The 19,601-nt window shown below is 40.8% G+C and overlaps 1 protein-coding gene across 5 annotated transcripts in view; it reads right to left on the reverse strand.

Moving 5' to 3' along the window:
- WIPF1 (WAS/WASL interacting protein family member 1) overlaps nt 1–19,601 on the reverse strand; it is a 112,393-nt gene that overhangs the window by 65,418 nt on the left and 27,374 nt on the right. The window contains exon 1 of one of the 5 annotated variants that reach the window (XM_070580225.1): nt 5,111–5,247. The exons of 2 other annotated variants lie outside the window; for them this stretch is intronic. The gene's annotated coding sequence lies outside the window, so the exon portion shown is untranslated. Of the gene's footprint in view, nt 1–4,148; nt 4,487–5,110; nt 5,248–19,601 lie in introns of those variants that run through there. 2 more of the 5 variants (XM_070580224.1, XM_070580226.1) reach the window with 2 other exon arrangements.

Raw genomic sequence — 19,601 nt, forward strand, 5'->3', positions numbered from 1 at the left:
TTCCCTAAGTCTCTAAAGACTTTAAGGAAGACTAAATCTTTCCATAGCTGGCCTGGAAATGAAAGGAGATGATCTGAATTACCATTTAACAAATCAGTGATTTACTGAAAGAAAACCAATTTACTAGCAAACCCTTCAAATGAATCTATAGGTATTATATATGCATAACCTCCTACTCTGAACTTAGCAGCATATTCCAAATAACTGTAGGTTCCAAGATATCAGCTGATGACTTTTAATTGAGGAAACATATGCCATAAAGAATTTTTCCCCATTAAAGTATATATATTTGTGTGTGTGCAAACATGTATCCTACTATAAAAAAAGACTTCGTTTTTAAGCCACACTAGGATTACAAAACAATACAACGACTGAACTTAAAATACGACATATTATTAAAATCCAGACACAAACAAAAGCAGAAAGGAAGACTAATTCATACCAGAAAGCATCAAAACACACACTCTGGTGGTATCTAGCTAGTTAGACAGTCTCAAGGCAGTAACCTGTAATCAGTATCGAGAATTACAAAGCTAGTAGTATATGAACACCTCCTGGTGGAACTGGCATAGGCTGTCACATCAGCCAGGAGTAAGTGCCTTGTAAATTCGGTTTGTGGCACCATAACAGGGTTCCGCTTCAAGGACTCATCTTTTCCCAGTTTATTCTTTTCAAGGAAAAGTTTTCTCTGTCCTTTCATAAACAAACAAACAAATAATTTTCATTTTCTGATGCCCTTTTTGGGGGTGGGGAGACACTAAGAGGCTTTTTATCTTTTTGGAAACAAGCACCAACTCTAACTGATGGAAAAATGGAGGGAAATCGAAATGGCGGAGTGAAAAATCAATCAGTCATACAGGCAATCCCTTCTCTGGAAGTGTCAGAGAGTACACAGGAGCATTAGCGATATTTTATTTAGAAGACAGCACCTGCAGCAGCAGAAGAACCACACAGCACTGCGTCACGCTGTCCATCACACCTTCCCCACCATTTCCTTCCAGAAAATCTATAATCTAAATAAACACCATGGCCATGCCTTCAGAATAGTCTCACTGTTCTTGCTCCTTTTCTTGGGACAACAGCCCAAGTTCTCTTTAGGTCCTTACTACCCAGAAGCAAAATATAACATTTCATTTGAGGCATTCACGAAGGAAAATGGTAATGATCCTGTATTCTGAGGTATCTTCACATCTGTGGGTTTGGTGGGAGGGTGGCATAAGAAGACAGAATTACTGGATGATTCTCAGAACGTGTGTTTATTCCTTGCATGGAGGCTGGTTGTAGTGAACAGAATAGAGGATAAGGCTTTTTCCTGAAGTTTATGTAGCAAAAAAAGCATAAATCATGGAAGGAATAAAAAGCATTCTCCAAGCTATCTCTTCTTTTCTCTTTTTCTTCTCTTCTCCTCCATCAACTCTCAAAAACTGAACTCCTTATAAGCTGAAAACGACTGAGATTTTGTGTAGCATTTCAGAGTCAAGATAAAATTCATATTGTTGAAAAAAAAAATCCTATCATTGAAACTCATGCTCCATCCTAGGGATGTAGACGACAGGAGGCAACTGCCTCATAACAGACAATGTGGACATTAGAACCTGCACGTGTGACACTTTAAAAATCTGTGGTTCCCTAATATCTAGACTATATAAAGAACTCCTGCAACTCAACAGCAAACAACCCAATAACCTCATTAAAAAATGGGCAAGGGACTTGCACAGACAGTTTTTCAAAGAAGATATATAAATGGCCAACAAGTATATAAAAAGATGCTCCACATTACTAATTGTTGGGAAATGCAAATCAAAACTAAAAAGATATCATCTTACACCCATTAGGATGGCTGCTATGACAAACAACAACAACAAATTGTTAACAAGTATTTTCTAGGATGCAGAAAAAGTGGAACCCTTGGTCACTGTTGGTGAGAATGTAAAATGGTACAGCTGCTATGCCAAACAGTAAGGCAGTTCCTCTAAAACTTAAAAATAGAATTAACATAGGATCCAGTAATTCCACTTTGGGGAATATATACAAAAGAATTGAAAGCAGGTTCTCAAAGAGGTATTTGTACACCCATGTTCACAGCAGCCAAAGGTGGAAGCAACCCAAATGTAATCCACAGATGAATGGATAAAGAAAATGTGGAATATACATATAATGGAATATTATTCAGCCTTTAAAAGGAAGGAAATTCTGGCTGCAACATGGGTGAACCTTGAGGATACTACGCTAAGTGAAAGAAAGCAGTCACAAGAAGATAAATACCATATGATTCCATTTGTACGAAGTGCTTAGAATAGTCAGTCATAGAAACAGAAAGGAGAACGTGGTTACCAGGGGCTGGGAGCAGAAAGAAATGGGGAATAATTGTTTAATGGTTATAGAGTTTCCATTTGCAAGATGAAAAGGTTTTAGAGATTGGTTGCACAACAATGTGAATATATTTAACACTACTGAACTATACACTTAATGGTTAATATGGTAAATTTTATGTTTTATCACACTTTAAAAAAACAAACCTATGGCTCCCAATACTTCCCAGTATGACAGCAATGATAACAACAGTAATACCTTACACAGGCCCAAGACCTTCTCTCTGAGAAGCCCAGAGAGCTTGGCCTCCAGACTTGCGCACGCCAACTCAAAAAGATGACCGAGGATGAATTCAATTGTGAGGGTTGCACTCATCAGTTTTATTTTTTATTTTCCTTTTCCCTACTACCATGAATGTTTTGTATCTCTCACCATTTCATCTCTCTGAAACCCAGGCCACCCACACATCTGTGGATGCTGACTCTGAAGTGTCACTCTGTACGATCTGGGATTCTGGGGGGAAGAGGCCTGCCTCTACGTCGGGGTCCAGGAGAAGAGGGGCTTGTGAGGTCAGCTCCCTTCTTCTTCTTATTTACCAAATTCAGTAACATACCCATGCACTCCCTCCCCAGCAAATTCACCAATTTCCCTTCAGGTGAGAGGTGACGACTTTTATCTTTTTCTACTTTTGACCTTGAAACTGAACTCAGTCTTCAGTTTGGCAGGAATTCCTGTCTAAAAATCACACCCGAGATTAATTTTCCAGGGGCTCTCCACTGTTCACACGATCTACCACCTTCTGCCATTGTGTCCTCCTCTTTTTCAGAACCACTTCCAGGTTTGGGGATCAGAGGCACCGCATAACAACGACACTTTATAAACCTTTCTTGAATCTCAAACACAAAGGAACACAGTGAAGGTGGACAGCTGGAGAAGGGGGTGAGAAATGGCCGGGGAGACAACAGATGCCCCTCAGAAGAAATGGAAACAGCTTTTGGAAGGATGCATTTACAAAAAAGACGGCAGGTCCATCTGGAAAGTATTTTAACAAAATAAAAAGCCCTTTACTACTACAAGCAGCAGAGTAGCAGAATACAAAACTCCCCGAACAACAAAGCTCTATGACCAATTTAAAAAGCAAAACAAAACTGAAAGAAGAGTTCCTTCGAGGGATGTCCAGCCACCGCCAAGCTGTAAGCCTCTTTCTGGTGCTGAGTGACACTCCTGGTGCCATTTGCAGGAGACCTTCCCACCGCAGTTCCCCTCCATGGGTGTCCTCCCATATTTATTTATGCAAGGGGCTCAAATACCAAGTCCAATCTCCCCTCCACCCCCACCCCGGATGGAAATGGGGGCTGCTGTCAGAGCTAGAGCAGGGTTTCTGAAACCACTTGGGCTAAGATCTCCCACTTAGAATCCTCCCTTATTCTGTCAGCTTCCTCTCCATTTTCTTGCACGACACGGTAGTAAAAAATGAAAGAAAAAAAGAGGGCACTCTGAGGACATAACCAACAATGGTTTTTCTCTTTCATCTCTGTTCTGGTTAGTTTGCGCTACCGGTATACAAACAACACGAGTCCACTAACCCCTCACCCCTCTGTCATTCTGTTTTTCAGTACAGAACTTTGTAGAACACTCTGGGCTGGAAGGAAGAGATGAAACAAGAAGCTCCCAACGCTGGGCTCTTCCCTTCATTGGTCTCCTTGCCTCTACCCACACATGAGCACAGCCGCAGACGACATCTAGTATGTTTTCAAAAAGCTCCAGAAGAAAGCTCAGCAACCTCTCCGGCTAACTTGTTCTAATGCTTAGTAACCGCCCAAGAATGTACTTACTTATTCCTCTAACTCAGATTTGAGACATTTTCCTTCTTCATACAGGTCTGAAAGCAGCAGGTCATTGCATAAGAGCCTTTTATGGTCTTGAAGCTCTTTACCACACTGTCCCTCATTGGCTATAGGATGAATAATCATCTTGGGCCATCCTGCTATCTCTGGACTCTAATTTCCAACTCTTTAACCATCTCTCTGGCTCTTCCCTCCACTCTTCAAGTCTTCCTTTACGGAAGGAAGCACAGGCTGAAGTGAAGGCACGAGGCTCTGGTGACAGTCTAACCTGGTTGCTCCTCAGACCTGCAAGTCTGGGGCAAGCAGGGGACTTCCTCATCTCACATGCAAGCTGCCCCCTACCCCTTCTTCTCTACTCTCATTTTGTTAGTAACAGAAAGAAAGAAAAAAAACAAGGAAGGAAGAGGGCAGAAAAAATATAAAAGAAAAGGGAACTTAAGAATTTATAAAGATACGAGAAATGAGTTTAACAGGAAATAAAGCCAAAAGATTTTACCAGACAAAAAATACACCAAAAACAACCAACTTTTGCGCACAGCCTTACAGCATGTTCTCACACATAAAATTTCTGTGTTTTCTACCCTGCGTACGCCGGCAAACACAAGCCGATTTGTCTCATTTCAGATTTATGCTAATAGGTAAACCTGAGGAGAGGCTCAGCCGAATTTCATGAAATAAGTTATTGAATGAACATCTGAAGGTTTTTTTTTAAAGCCGGAGAAGTTCTAAACAGGGAAATCAGAGATTCTGAGAATTTCATTTTCACGATAATGGCTCGATGTTTGTTCCCCTAACAACGTGTGGTTTCCAGCTCCGCCCGGCGCTTACATTCAAGCCAGAGCAGTTCTTCACCTTACAAAAATAGTTAAAGACAGTCTAAGGAAAGGACCAGTGAGGTATTTTAGAGCGGCTATGAAAGATTTTTCAAGGGGTGGAGGGAAAGCACTAACCTGTGTTGTTTTAATCCGCTGAAAATGACCCAGTTCTCAAGTTCCCCTGCTGTCTTCTAGCCAGTTTCCTGTAAATGTTGCATGTGACATTATACTTCCTCACTGCACCTTCTCTGACTGCCTCTCTGAGAGCGGTCAGAGGCATGTGATAAGATCGCTTCACGCTGGTGTAACCCTGTGTCTAAAGCCATGGCCAGCCGTCTCAGCTTGCTTTGGGCGTCCCTAGGGCACAGGTGGAGAGGAGACAACCTGGGAGGGAGGCAGGGAGAGTAATGTCTGGACTCCTGGCACTTCTGGCTCCACAGGAGGGAGCAGGGGGAAGGGAGAGACAGAGACTCCTAAGCCCTAGGTCGCCCATCTTGGGGATGCAGGTGAGATGGGGCAGTCCGCTCACTGCAGAGCCTGGGGCTCAGGTGCTCTCCTGTCATCAGGACAGGCCTCGATGCTGTGGCCTCAGGACCGCTGAGCAGGGCGGCCATGGCCCTGAGTCCTGGATGTCCCCAGGCTCCTCTCTGGAGGGTGCCGCCACAAAGGAGCACACCAAGGGCTCAACTCACATTTCTGGACACTGCACTGACAACGGCCACTCACTCTGAGTTTCCTGGGACAGTCTCAAGTTCACAGCCAGTCTATTTAGTCCTGCTGTCAGATGGTGTGCCCTAATTCTCTGTTCAGCAAAGGAAGGCAGGTACTCTGTCTCCTAGGGCCAAATAACTGGCAGACGCTTCTCCCCTGCTGGCCTCCAAAATATCCCAGCCTTTTGGTTTCCCCTGAAAAAGGGTGACATGGTCTTCCTGCGGGATGGACGGTGGTGGGTTCCTGATGGCACATGAACCCTGGACGTGGGGGACCCTGAGGCTGGCCTGAGAGCACCAGAGAGAGTGCCCGGACGTGCTCCCCTGTGCTCCACAGTGGGCAAGACTGGAGAGGAGCTGAGGGGGGACCAAGCAAGAAGCCCAAAGGTACCATTTCTAGCTTTCTTGTGCTGTGGTCAGTGCCTTCCTCTTTCCTTTTATAATTCCCCGAGCTCTCTGCAGGGCCCAAACCTACTGGGATTTGTGGACGTAGGAAGTGGTGTGTGGGTGTAAAACGATGTCCTGGACCAAGGGGAATATTCTGCGATTTGTACGGCTTGACTCAATGCAGAAACCCCAAAGTTGTTTCTATTTGGCTACCCGGGCATAATTCCTTTTTAAAAAGTGCTTTTAAAGGGATTTTTTTGTTTTTTCAGAAAGCTAACCATAGACAAGCTCACTGTTCCAAGTCTTGGAAATATTACCCTATAATTCCCCAATGAAGTTTTCCGTGTGAGAACACCGAGCAGGGAAACGAGTGCTGAGAGTCAGAACTTTGGACAACAGTAAAACTCTGAAGTCTTGCCACACGATTGCATTTCTGCCTTTGGAAACACGCATAACTGCTTTACCATTCTGACAGCTGACGGCTGGTTTTCTAATGGAACTGAACAGTTAGATTAGCCAGTCAACATGGCTATGAGCACAGCATTAGCTTTAAAATAGGAATAATGGTAAAACTTGGCCATCTTGGAAAAAGAAAATATTACATAGATGATAAATAAGAATGACTCCATTTGAATGTATTTAAAAGTGTCACATTCTGAGTTAAGCTGCCAGTTCCATTTTTCAACTAAACAGTTACATATGTTCTCTTAAGCCATGCTCTGGGTGGAATTTTTTAAGGTCTTAAGAAAACGCTTTACAATTTTTCTTTAAAATTTCTAACCTGGCCTCCTGTCCGTGAATTTTTTTTTTCTGTTTAGGCATTTAAAAAAAAATTTAACAGGGGCCGGCCCAGTCATGCAGTGGTTAAGTTTGCACGTTCCACTTTGGCAGCCTGGGGTTCGCCGGTTCAGATCCTGGGTGCGGACATGGCACTGCTTGGCAAGCCATGCTGTGGCAGGCGTCCCACATATAAAGTAGAGGAAGATGGGCACGGATGTTAGCTCAGGGCCAGTCTTCCTCAGCAAAAAGAGGAGGATTGGCAGCGGATGTTAGCTCGGGGCTAATCTTCCTCAAAACAAAAAAGACTTTATTTTTTTTAGAACAGTTATAGATTTACAGAAAAACTGAGAAGATAGCAGAGTTCCCACTCATTCTGTACCCAGTCTCTCCACTATTAAAATCTTACATTTAGTATGATATATAAGTAACAATTAATAAGCCAATATTGATAGATTACGATGAGCTGAAGTCCATAGTTTATTCAGATTTCTTTAGTTTTTCCCCAATGTCCTTTTCTGGTCCAGGATGCCATCCAGGACATCACATGACATTTAGTCATCATATCTCCTAGGCTCCTCTTGTTTGCAACAGTTTCTTAGACTTTCCTTGTTTTTGATGACTTTGACAGTTTTAAGGAGTACTGGTCAGGCATTTTGTGGAATGTCCCACAATTGGGATTTGTCTAACATTTTTCTCATGTTATGGGTTATCTGGAGGAAGACCACAGAGGCAAAGTACCATTTTAATCCTATCATATCAAGCATGTACACTGTCAACATAAGCTAATACTGTTGATGTTGGCCTTGATCGCCTGAGGTTGCGTCTGCCAGGTTTCTCTACTGTAAAGTTGCTCCCCATTTGTTCCATAGCGTACACTCCGGAAGGAAAACCTTGAGGGTAGAGCATTTATACAAATTATTTGGAATTCTCCTGCATGGAAGATTTGTTATTCATTTATTCAATCATTTATTTATATCAGTATGGCCTCAAAGATATTTGCTTTATACTTTCAGGTATAATTCAACACTACTTTATTTTCTTGTTCAAATTGTTCCACCTTTGGCCATTGGGAGCTCTTTCAGTTGGTTCCTGAGCTCCTCTGACATACTCCTGTCAATAGTGTTTGTTTGTGAGCCCTTCCTTACTTTCTGGCACTACAAGATGCTCCAGGCTCATCATGTATACTACCCCCAACCGTCCATGACTTTTTCCATCTTAACAAGAGAATGAAAGAAAAGAAATCCACAGACCTGAGAAAATTTTTATTTGCCTTCAATTTTATTAATAATTACTAATTAGTATTAGTAAAAGTCTTTTTTAAATTGCTTTCATAAAATTAGTCCCAGCCTCTACCAGCAAGAAAACACCAAAAAACCAAGTGAGTCAAGGTCTGCATTTCCTTCATTCCAAGATGCACGTCTGTGTTGGTAGCGATTTTTTCCTTCATTTTTTAACATTCCTGGAATCAAAGTGTACATTTAATATCATGTCTTTTTTTCCCTCCTCCTTACCTGTCATTAATTTGATGGTAGACCTTACAGCTGATGATGTCTTGGAAACAGAGGAAGCAGAGCAGTCCGTTAGCTTTTGTTTGGGCCACAGACGTCATTTAACTACTTTCATTGATTTTTTCCCCAACTGAGCAAATATTTTGATTAAAGTGGTTTGATGTCTAACATCTACAGACATTAAAAAACCCCAAGATTTTTACCTGCTCCCAGACACATTCTAACTTTACCTCAAACCACAAATTCTCATCAAGTCCTAAATATAGATAAAAGGGGAGGGGTGTTAAATTCTTTTCAATTTTTTTCTGGGTTTACTCTCCAACTCCCTGCACTGTGTCACTTTTTCAAGATCTCATGAATCCATCATCATGCCTGAGGAGCCTAATGCTGACACTGAAGGGTTGCGAGAAGGATGTTTCACTCTTGATGAGAAGTAAAAGTGCTCACTGGTCAGAAGCAGATCAGAAAGGACTCCCTGATTCTGCCTTTCCTGCTGGAGAAGCCAACCGACTGCTAAAGAATGGCAGAACTGGCCATTCCTCTCTCTCTAGCCAGGATCTTCTCTCCAGCTCGTGAATCACTGCTGCTTTGGGAGCATCATGCTTTACAGATTTTTTTCTTTTAATGGACAGAGACTTGTTCAACCATTCCTCATGGGCATACTTCACAGTCACAGATGAAATGCCTACTCTTTTCATCCGGGTAGGCAGAACTTGGCTACTTTAAACACTATTTTCTGCCCTACTCCTGTGTAAAGTGTACTAAGACACTGATAGTGCCCTAATCATCTCATCAGCATCCAGAAGAGACTGAAAGAGATGCTACACTGACTTTCTGAGGCAACCATTTCCAGCTCTTCCCACGTGCCAGGCACGGAGCTAAGCTCTTGACATCCATACTTTCACTTAATTCTCACTGCAATCCTGTGAGGTAGGTACTGCGATCCCTACTTTACAGATAAGCTAACCAAATTAGGCTAAATAAGCTGTCCAGGGCCCCCTGATAAGACTGACACCAAAGACTCAGAGCCTAATGCTACTCTTTGCAGCAGGTAGGTTTACCATTTATAGCTCATAAATGGGCATGTTACTGAATACAGTCCTGTCCCCTAATTATTTTCTTTACATACTTTTTACTTCAACCAAACCTAAGTGGCAATGAGGACAGGGACAGTGTCTTTTATTCCATCCTCATTCCAGCAGCTTTCCCATCAACCCTGCACTTCTGCTTTACTGCCAATCTAATTTTTTTTAATAAATTAGAAAAATTTATTAGAAAAAATTATCATTTTTCTAATAAAGGTAAATAAATTACCTTCATTATTTCCCTCCACTACTGTTTTTTAAAATTTTTCATTTATTATCTTCTTAAATTACAAGCTTATTTTCTTTATTTTCAGTCCTTTTAAATAAAAGCCTTAACATTTTATCTATTTTTAGTCCTATCTCACATGTTTCAATGCATTGTATTCTCATTGTTAATTTTATAATAGTCTATATAGGTTTCAGTAATGATTTTCTTTTTTGACCCAAAAATTATATAAAAGGATCATATTTTAGTTTTCAAGGCTGGGAGGGAGGTGGGGCCAGGAGCCATCTCATGTTATTTTTCAATGCTCTGTTATTATTATATGTGGCCAGTATGTCTACTTCTTGTTTAACTGAAAAGTTTCCTTGTGGTCTAGTATTTCATCAGTTTTTGTAAATGCTCCATGGTCCTTTTAAAAATTGTGTGTATTTCCTATTTGCTGGGTTAGGTCAATAATGATAATGACGTTATTTTAAATCTTCTGTTCCTACTTATTTTTGTCTACCTGATCAAACTCTGAAAACATTCTGTTAAAGTCTCCCATTATGATTATGGAAAACTTTGTGTTTTTAAATTTTTAACTTATTATATTTTTATTTGTATTATTTTATTTGTATCTTTAACAGATTTTGCTTTATCTAATTCGGCGTTAAGATGTTTGGTGCATAAAGGTTTATTATTATTGAATCTTCTTCTTTGCTCATATCTCTTATTCTTTTATGTCTTGCTTAATATTTCTTTTTACATTCAATCTTACACTTTTTAATATTAATATTACCATCCCTATTTTTGTTTTGTTAGTTAGCATTCACTAACCTATCTCTTTATTTTCTTCCTTCCTGTGTAATTTTGGTACACACATGACTCCTGAAGACAGCAATATAGCTAGATTATTTTTTTAATCAATCTGAGAGTCACTGATTTTATTAGAGGAATTTAACTTAGTCACATTTATCATTACATGTTTACCTTATTCCTGCCATTTTACGATACGTATTCTGTTATATTTTCTTCTTCTTTCCCCCCCCTTCTTTACTTTTGCTCATTGACCATGATTTTTATTATTGTAGTATCCTCTACCCCTGGCTGTGTGTTTGTTTTAATATCCAATGGTGTAGAAATCCTACCTATACTTTTTTCCTAAAGATCAAATATATGTGATCTTTCTTGGTGAACATCAGAGAACTGCATAGTAGGACCCTGTTAAATGCTAAGGTCAGTCCATTGTTTTAGGAAATTTAATGGTAGGTTCATGTTAATAACAGTAATAACTTTTGTGTGTTGGGGGGAAGGGGGATGACATTACAAAGGCATCAGAAACCCTTCTAAAAGAGTACACTGCCAGGTCTCCATTCACTTCCCTCCCCCATTTCCTATAAGAAAGACTGGCTATAGCTTCTCACAGAGCAAGTAGGTAAGTGTGGGGTAGAGTGACAGCCAAGAACCCGGTGGCTGGGACATAGCAAGGAACATTCTGAGGAATGCATCTGCAAATTCTGGACTCTGAGACATTCAGGCACTCTGGAAATCTGCAGAAGTGCCTGTAGAAGAGAGGCTGTCAGGGTGGGTTCCTGCTACCTCATTTCCAGTCACTAGAAGTCATCATCAGCTGAGGAATCTATTCTAGAATTAGGCAAGAGGTCAACAGTAAGATCACAAGAATCTAAACATAACCTCTAAAGGGCTGGGGAATTCAGATGAGAAAATAATGTTGCTAGACCTGCTCAGAGGCTAGAATTCTGAGTTTCCTAATGTCTACTAAAGAAAGCACAGTAGTCAACAAGAATCCGCACCTTTTTTTCCCCTTAAAATGAGTTTTCACTTTTTTAAAGCTTTGATACCAGTGCAGGGATGGGAGAATCTCTGGGCATAAAAGACCTAAGCAGGTATTGTTTGGGTGTGTTTGTACTCATGTTTGAATGAAGGTTAACATTAAAATTCCATATTTAATTTTTCACGGGGAATCCCAGGGTAGTGGGTGGGAGGGAATAGGAACAAAGGTGTAGCAACTATTTAAAGACCTGCTGGTAACTCTCAATTTACTGGACTGACATCCTGATTTGGACCACAAAGAAGTGATAAAATACCATAAAAGAGTGTTTCTGTTCTAACATATTTAAAAAATTAATTTAGCCTCAGAAACATTTTATGAATTAAACGTTAATCATTCTCATAATACAAAAGGGGAGACTAAGGTTCCAAAAGTTGAAGAGATTTGTTCAAACAAGTAAATAAGTGATAGACTGGATTTAAACCCAAAGCTTCTGACTAAACCCAAAGTCCAGTGTCATTTCCAGTATACACCAAAACCGTCTCCTCGTTGTTCGGTCTCTGACAGAAATGTACACCCATGCATGCCACACGCACATTGTGCAGGGAGGAACTGTAGCAAGGCACGCCCTTGGCAGTCAGTGCTTCACAATGTAGGTCAAACAGTCCAGCCAGACCCCAGGGCAATTGTTTCTACACTGACCCTGGGGGATTTTTGGAGCATTATGTCATGCCAAAGGCTTTCCTCATTAGCAATTATACAAAAAAAGACACCATGCACCACGTTTCTGAGCCCCTGGAGCAGATAAAGGGAAAATGAAAGATCAAGAAAGTTCTCTCGCTGATGCACTGCATTCTGGTACATTTGTTTATACCACTGTAATGTAATGTAAACCAGAACTACCAAGTTCTCTGGCTAGCTGTCTTCGAAGCCAGAGCCCTACCTAGTGGAGTCATTCTTCTTTGGCATACTACAGGACCCTATGACAACAATCAAACTGGATCTTTCCAATATCATGCAGCTGAATTCCAAATAACTAGGCCCCTCATTCATCTTTGTTGATGATCAAAACATTGAAAGGATATGGCAAATCCCCTTGTTCACAAAAAGACCGGCTAGGGACACACAAAAAGCCTTGCCATTCACCCAGGCGTTTTAAGAGGCCTCATAAATACAGAACTTCAGAGGTAGTGGACAGTCCTAAGAACCAAGACACTCTTACACATTTCTTGCTCCTTTCTTTTAGGTTGAATAGAGAATAGAAGAATACAAGGCAATGTAAACAATTCAAAAGTGTACCAAGTGTGTTGGGAGAGATCATGAATGGGTATACGCAGATTTGTGGCTCTGATTCAGAATCTGTGTCTTCCTCACATTCATAACATGGGACCAAGAGAACATCTAATTAATTGCCTATTTGCACAATCTTCCTACTCTGATGCATCCCTCCCCTCCACATTTAAGAGCATATAGAATACGACAGAATTGGTAAACAAGCTCATGCCATCCCTAAAAGGAAGGATTCTGGAACTAAACTACCTAAGTTCAAGTCCTAGATCCCCTACTTACTAGTTGCAGTGGATTCCTTTATTCTTTTGGTTCCCAGTTTTCTCATCTGTAACATAGGGATAATTTTATGAGTATTGAATGTGATGCTACATTCAAAGAGCTTAGCCAGTGCACTGAATAAATGGTGGCTACTGTCAATGTTAGTAGGTAGAAATTTTATTATCAGGAAATTCTATAATAGAATTTCTCACAAGAAATGCAATCAAGAATCAAATAACGAGCTTTATTTCTGAGGGTGCTGTGCATGCAGGAAATAAAGGACATTCAGGAGTCAGGGGCAGTGGAGCTACAGGTTCTCCAGTCATCCTAGAGAGGCACAGTTCATCCCGGAAGTAGAACAGGAAATTCATATGGGTACTTTGAGCCGGAGGTGGTGTAGCTTTTATGCTTCTAAATTTGGAAGAGTTGGATGTATTTATATCTGATCAAAAATAAGGACGAAAATGGTATGTGAATTATCTCTCCATAATTTTTTTTTAAAAATTAAGAAAGTTTCATGGCCAATGAAAAACTATGTTGATGAGAGAGACAAAGAGGTTTAGCAGTGGCCATGAGTGTAGAGAGAGGAACAGAATTTTGGAGAAGCTGTTTATGTGGTGTGAAGCGTAAAACTTCTAAGCCATGCCTTTTAGAAAAACTTGGATTAAAGAGAGATATTATTCTTCAAGGCTTTCTGATGTTTTCTTTGAATGGGACTCCAAGTAGAATCTGGGCCACGTGGGGCCTCAGGACTTATTCAGGTTACAATTAGAGTGTGGGTCATATCTAGCCGAGCAACATCAAACCCAACCAAATGGGTTTATCACATACTTTCCGCATTGTGATTTGGATTTTGAAGTGCCTGCAGACAGGCTGAATTACATGATTCTGTAAATTAGGTAAACTTCCAAAAGATAAACATCTCTCAAGATTTTATTAATTACTCACAGTCACTCTGAATGGGTAACACTATATTTTGTATCTCAGCATCTATTATTTTCTTTGCCTTCAATCAACTTCTAGAAATAAAGTTGGCGCTCTAGGAGGTACCTACAATGAAACAAGGTGTTATTTACTAAATTACTGTTGCATATCTCTCAATGATATACTTACACTATTGAAAGCAAGCTAATATTCACCAATTAATTTCCAAGGACAAATTTATGTACAAAAATGATCAAACATCTCTATAGCTAATAACATAAATGTGTTTATTGAAATATATTTCCTGAACATTTTATATAAACTGTATTTTAACTTCAGGGCCACTGTAGGTCATTAATAACAGTGATGGAAGTGGAGGGAGACTAGGAGTTAATGGAATATTACAATGAGCTGATTATGGTTTTTGTTTTTAATAACCATACTTCCCTTTTTATTGGAAAATTACCACCATCAACTGTAATATTCATCAAAGCAGGCTGAAATTTTTAGTAACTAGACTTTGTAGGTGTGAAGGCTTCCTAAACAATAAGGAATATGCAGGGGGAAGGTAAGTTGTGACAAGTAGTGTGCTTCCAAATGTACAACTAAAGGTATAAATTCAGCTTAAAAAAATTTATCTAACTTGATTCAAGACAAGGATTTAAGGTTACAAAAATAAAAATAAACAAAGCAAAACCATCACCACCCTGGGTTGTCCTTAATGATAAACTGCCTTGTGCTATCCTAATTGTAAAAAAAAAAAAAAAAAATTTAGGCACCCCCAACCAACCTGCAAACTGCGGACTGACACACTTTGGGATTACATTTCTCATTTGCACAGTTGCATAACAGGCCTATTTCACTTACATAAATCCAACTCTTGATGCTTGAAGGAGAGAGACAGAGAAAATAATGTAAATAGTGACAGCCTTTTCACCCACCATTCCACACAATGAGCGTACCCCCAGAGTGCCCTAAGATGAGAGAGAGGAATCTGCGGTTGTCACCAGTGCCACGCTGGGTGTGATTCCAGTCTTTAAAAACACATATTTTTCACATGCCAGGGCCCATAAATGGCAGCCAGCCCCTTCACCTGGAGCTCAACCAAGGAAAGAGCGATCAAGAGTAATTCCAAAGAGGTGCAATTTCTACCTTAGTCACAACTGTAAATGCCAACTTGACTGGACCAAAGGTAAGTCTTTATCTCAACATGATTCCTCCTGTCCTGACAATGGTAGCTCAGAAACCCTGCTATTGTAGTAGCTTTCAGGCTCAGCTATAAACCACCACTCCCTCTGGGCAGTCCCTCCCTGATGTTCTCCTTCTGCCAAGTTGATGAAGTAAAGATTTGAGACAGATTTTTTTTTTGGAACAGAACCCTTTTATTGTTGTCTAGCACCTGTGCCAGTTTCATGTCTCTCTAAAGGAGACAGGAACTTCGGAGCATTATTGGCCCTTTTAAAGGAAAAGAAGGGTGGGTAGGCACACCCAGAGCTGAGTGAATCTCTTAACAAATGAGAACGTGCTACTAAAACCATCAAGCACACCCCTGACATGCTCCCCACCAAAGTCTGCTTTATCATCCCCTTAAAAAAATCTGAAACAATATGTAACAAAACAAATAATTACTTTCCATCTCTCAGTACATCTCTAAAGTAAAGACTGACACTTATGGCAATAAGCACCCCCAAGAGAGGTGTTCTGTCTCCTGGGATGCCAATCTTGGCCTTGGTTCAGGGGTCAGACTCTTTATTCTGGACTTTCCCCGGCAGAGCTGCGCCCCCTCACTCCATTGCACCAGTAGTCTACCACACCACTCCTTTACAGGTCTACGTCCTCCTGGGAGGGAGAAAGGGGCTTGGGACCTTGCAGGTATTTCCTGAATGAATGAAAGATTACTGCCTCCCCACAACGAAAAACAGAGGAATCCTTCATTCTCAAATCCACAGTGCAGTTCACCAGTTTCATAAATGGTCCACTCTGTGTACGCACAAAGTACAATAGCTTCAAAACAAAAAAATGCTGATTCAGATTCTAAATTAACCTGTTTAGTAACTTATAGATCTTAAGGCCAAAACTGGATATAAAACTCCCTTTGTCCGTCCTTCTGCAGTCTGTTGTATATTGAGGTGTTTCCCGGACCTTCTACTCTCACTGAATCCCAATGCCATCCTGACTGCTCTTCTCAAAAAGGATGAACTCTTCAGCTTTTCAGTTTTCTTTTTAGGATTAAACATAAAAAATACACCTCCTGACAACATTTTTTAACAAAGACAGGTATTCAAATAAGACAGAAAGTCTTTGACAAAGAGAAACCACCCATCTATCTTCAGTCATACCTGTGCTAAGGACCTTTGTTCTGGTTCAACGTGCCCAGGAGCTCTCTGCAGAAGGATGGGCAGTGAGCAATGCCCAAGCAGATGCCTGCATGAGAACTCATGTGTGACTGCCACACAGCTTGGATGAAGCCAACACCAAGGCGAACTTATGTGTAGAGACAGCCTAATTGACTGGCATCGCATGTGCCGTGGATTTGCTTCCCCTGACCTAGGAACATGACTTTGACCCACAGGGAGCTGGCTTTCTATGTTGCTGGCCGGGCTGAAAATGCAGCAGTTGAAAAGAATGAAGACTTCTCCTCTGCCCTGTGATCTACCATACCCTGATTTTCAAAAATCAAACTGAATTATCTGTACATAAAAAGACCACTAGACTGATTCCAAATGGAAGTACTAAGACTGTTATTATAGATCAGCTGCTTCTAAAGCACGAGCTCCCTCAGGCCCTAATAGCCTGATCTTCCTGTATAAGCTCATATTGCTTTGTAAATGCTCTTAATGGCACAAACTACTAGCATTATCCATTAACCTAAAATAATTATTACATTAAGTGTTTATGTGTATCAACAGTGTTATCTTTTTTTTTAAAACCCTGAGTGCTTTTTTAATGTGTTGTCTAATTCATCATCATTGTGGAAAGCTGTTATTTCTACTTTAGAGGTGGTGATGTGGAGTTACTGCTAAATGAAAAATAACAGTAACACATCCTTCCAAGCAAACTATAAAATCGCAGACGAGCTTGGTTTGTTACCTTTCACCCTGGGTCTCAGTTCAATAGACATCTGTTAACTGATTAGCTAACTCTCCCATGTTTATCTTGTATGGAAAAAAACTAGCAGTAATATGGCACATTTTGATGGGACCAGGTGGTTCATACAGTCAAGCTCCTGTAAGCACAATGATGCATTATATGGTACCGACCCAAGATATAAAGCCAGGAAACCCTGTTGGGTGAGTATTCCAGCTATCTACTGCTGCGTAACAAATGACCCCAAAACTTAGCTGTGTAAAACAACCACTTCATTATCTTCACGGATTCCGTGGGTCAGGAATTCAGAAATTTCACAATAGAGACAACTCTTCTCTGTTCCATAATATCTGTGGTCCTAGCTAGGATCATTGATAAACAGGGCGCTAGAATACCGGGGCTGGAGAATCCATTTCCAAGATGGTTTCTTCATTTATGTCTGATGCAAGCCTTGGAAGGCTAAAGGATGGGCTCAACCAAGACTGTCAACCAGAGGACTTACATGTGGCCTTTCTGGCATCTAGTTGGACTTCTTGGGGGCTTAAGTCCCCAAAAGCAAGTGTTCCCAATAAACAAGGCAGAAGTATGGTCTTTAATGACCAGCCTTGGAAGGTACATGGGGCCACTTCTGTTGCACTCTCTCGGTGGGAGTAGTCACAACCCCCTTCCCCCACCAGATTCAAAGGAAAGGGACATAGACCCACCTCTCATTGGGAGAAGTGTCAACATATTTGCAGCCATGTTTTCAAACACCTACAGTGAGTGTTCAGTTTCCTGTTGTCTAGTGCACCAACATTTTGAACTTGAACTTTTATTGATAAGCATGTGTATTTACAGAATATCAACCATAAATGGCTACAATTATATTTCCAGATGATCAGCTTCTGAATTGTGAGCGGTCATAGTTCCGGGGCAATATAATGCCTACATGGGTATTAGGTAAATATTAATTTGGAAAAACAAGAAAGTAAACAACTGGCACAAGATCTGTTGGCATGTTTGGCCTTTAATTTTATCAAACATATTCAGCTAGGCAAAAAATGATGTTTTCCCTATCTCTATTAAGGCTACATAGCGATCAGATGCCCCAAGTTAAATCAAAACCTTTAAGGAGCTAGGGAACCTAGGAGAGAACAACTTAACTGCATAGAACTAACTAGTCAGCTTAGGTGGCAAGCTGACACTCCTATCAGAGAGGCAGGTCAAGCAGTAAAAGGAGACTGGGGTAAGCCAGTGGCAATACTGGGGACTGGGGTTAACCGAGCACAGTCAACACACAGGGACAATACCTCTTACTTAAGACTCTATAAGAAACAGACATCACTGTAGTCCTGTGCCCTACAAAGTCCCTCTGGACACCTGAAACGAGCTTTCGAGTCTCAGCCTTCTTGAAGATGGGCAGCGCCTCCACCATCGATCGTCTGATAGAATGCCACCCACCAGCAAAGCATTACTCGTGTATCTATCACAGAAGCAAGAGATACGGGATCACGGACATTGGCATTTCTGTGCTTGACAACCTCTCCTGGCAGACCACCACATGATTTTCCCTTTAAAAAGTCTGTTTTGAACAATCCCCTTCAAAAAATCTCCCTCCATCTCCTTGAAGAGAAAATTCAAATAGAGTTCTCACTCATCAAACATAAGACAGAGGCAGTTTTAAATCATTTAAATTATTTATCCTTCATTGTTTAATGCTTTATACCATTCCTCCATGCATAATTTATTATACCATTTATGTTTATTAAAAATTGATCACGAGGACTTGCTTTCTCTCCTTTCTCTCAGGCTACAGATATTTCTCTGTCAGATCACTTAGGAATAGATAACAATTTTTTAAAAATTCACTTTAATGGTTTGTGTGTCCCTTTCTTTTCTTAGGGATCCTTTTCTTCCACAAAAGGAGGTTACCACAGTGTACTATCTTAGTATATTAACTGCTCATTTCCTTTTTTACATAACAAGAAAGCTTACCTGAAGGCCCTCTGAGGCTTTCAGGAAAAAACCCTTACTTTTCTAACTTTTAGAATGAAGATGTAAAAAGGAGGCATAAAAACATAACATTCTAGCATCTTCCACGACAGAGGTCATAGGCTGTGGAGCCATCTCCTTCTCTTTGCCTTTTCTATTCTGTTCCTTTTTTTCTCCTCAGATGACTCATTTTCCTTGCCTTTGTTATGTCTTCAGTGACTTCTGAACTTTCTTCTAACTGGCTTGGTTTTTTTTCTCTTCTCCTTTTTCCAATTTCTTCCCCAATCCCCTTGCCCTTGCACTTCTCCACCCCGTGACCCGAGGTGCTCTCTGTAGGACACCAACCTCAAATCCTGTAACTCTCCATCACCAGTGTCTCCAACCCACTGCTCTCAAAGTGGAAGGTTCAAAAAGGTGACATCCCTGGACACCCCTGCCTCAGACCCGGCCACTCTACTCTTCTCCGTGGGAGGGCCGGGGAGAAGCAGAAAGGAACAGTGTGAGAGAGAGGTGCGGAAGTTAAGCAGCAGCTAGGGACCTCACAAGATATTAGTCTGAAAAAGGTTTGCAGTGGCTAAAACCCACAGGAATCAAACTTGGTACATTCCAGTTGGCTCTCCTCGGTACTTGCA

Source organism: Equus przewalskii, chromosome 17 (assembly GCF_037783145.1).
Source record: "Equus przewalskii isolate Varuska chromosome 17, EquPr2, whole genome shotgun sequence".
Lineage (NCBI taxonomy): Eukaryota > Metazoa > Chordata > Mammalia > Perissodactyla > Equidae > Equus > Equus przewalskii.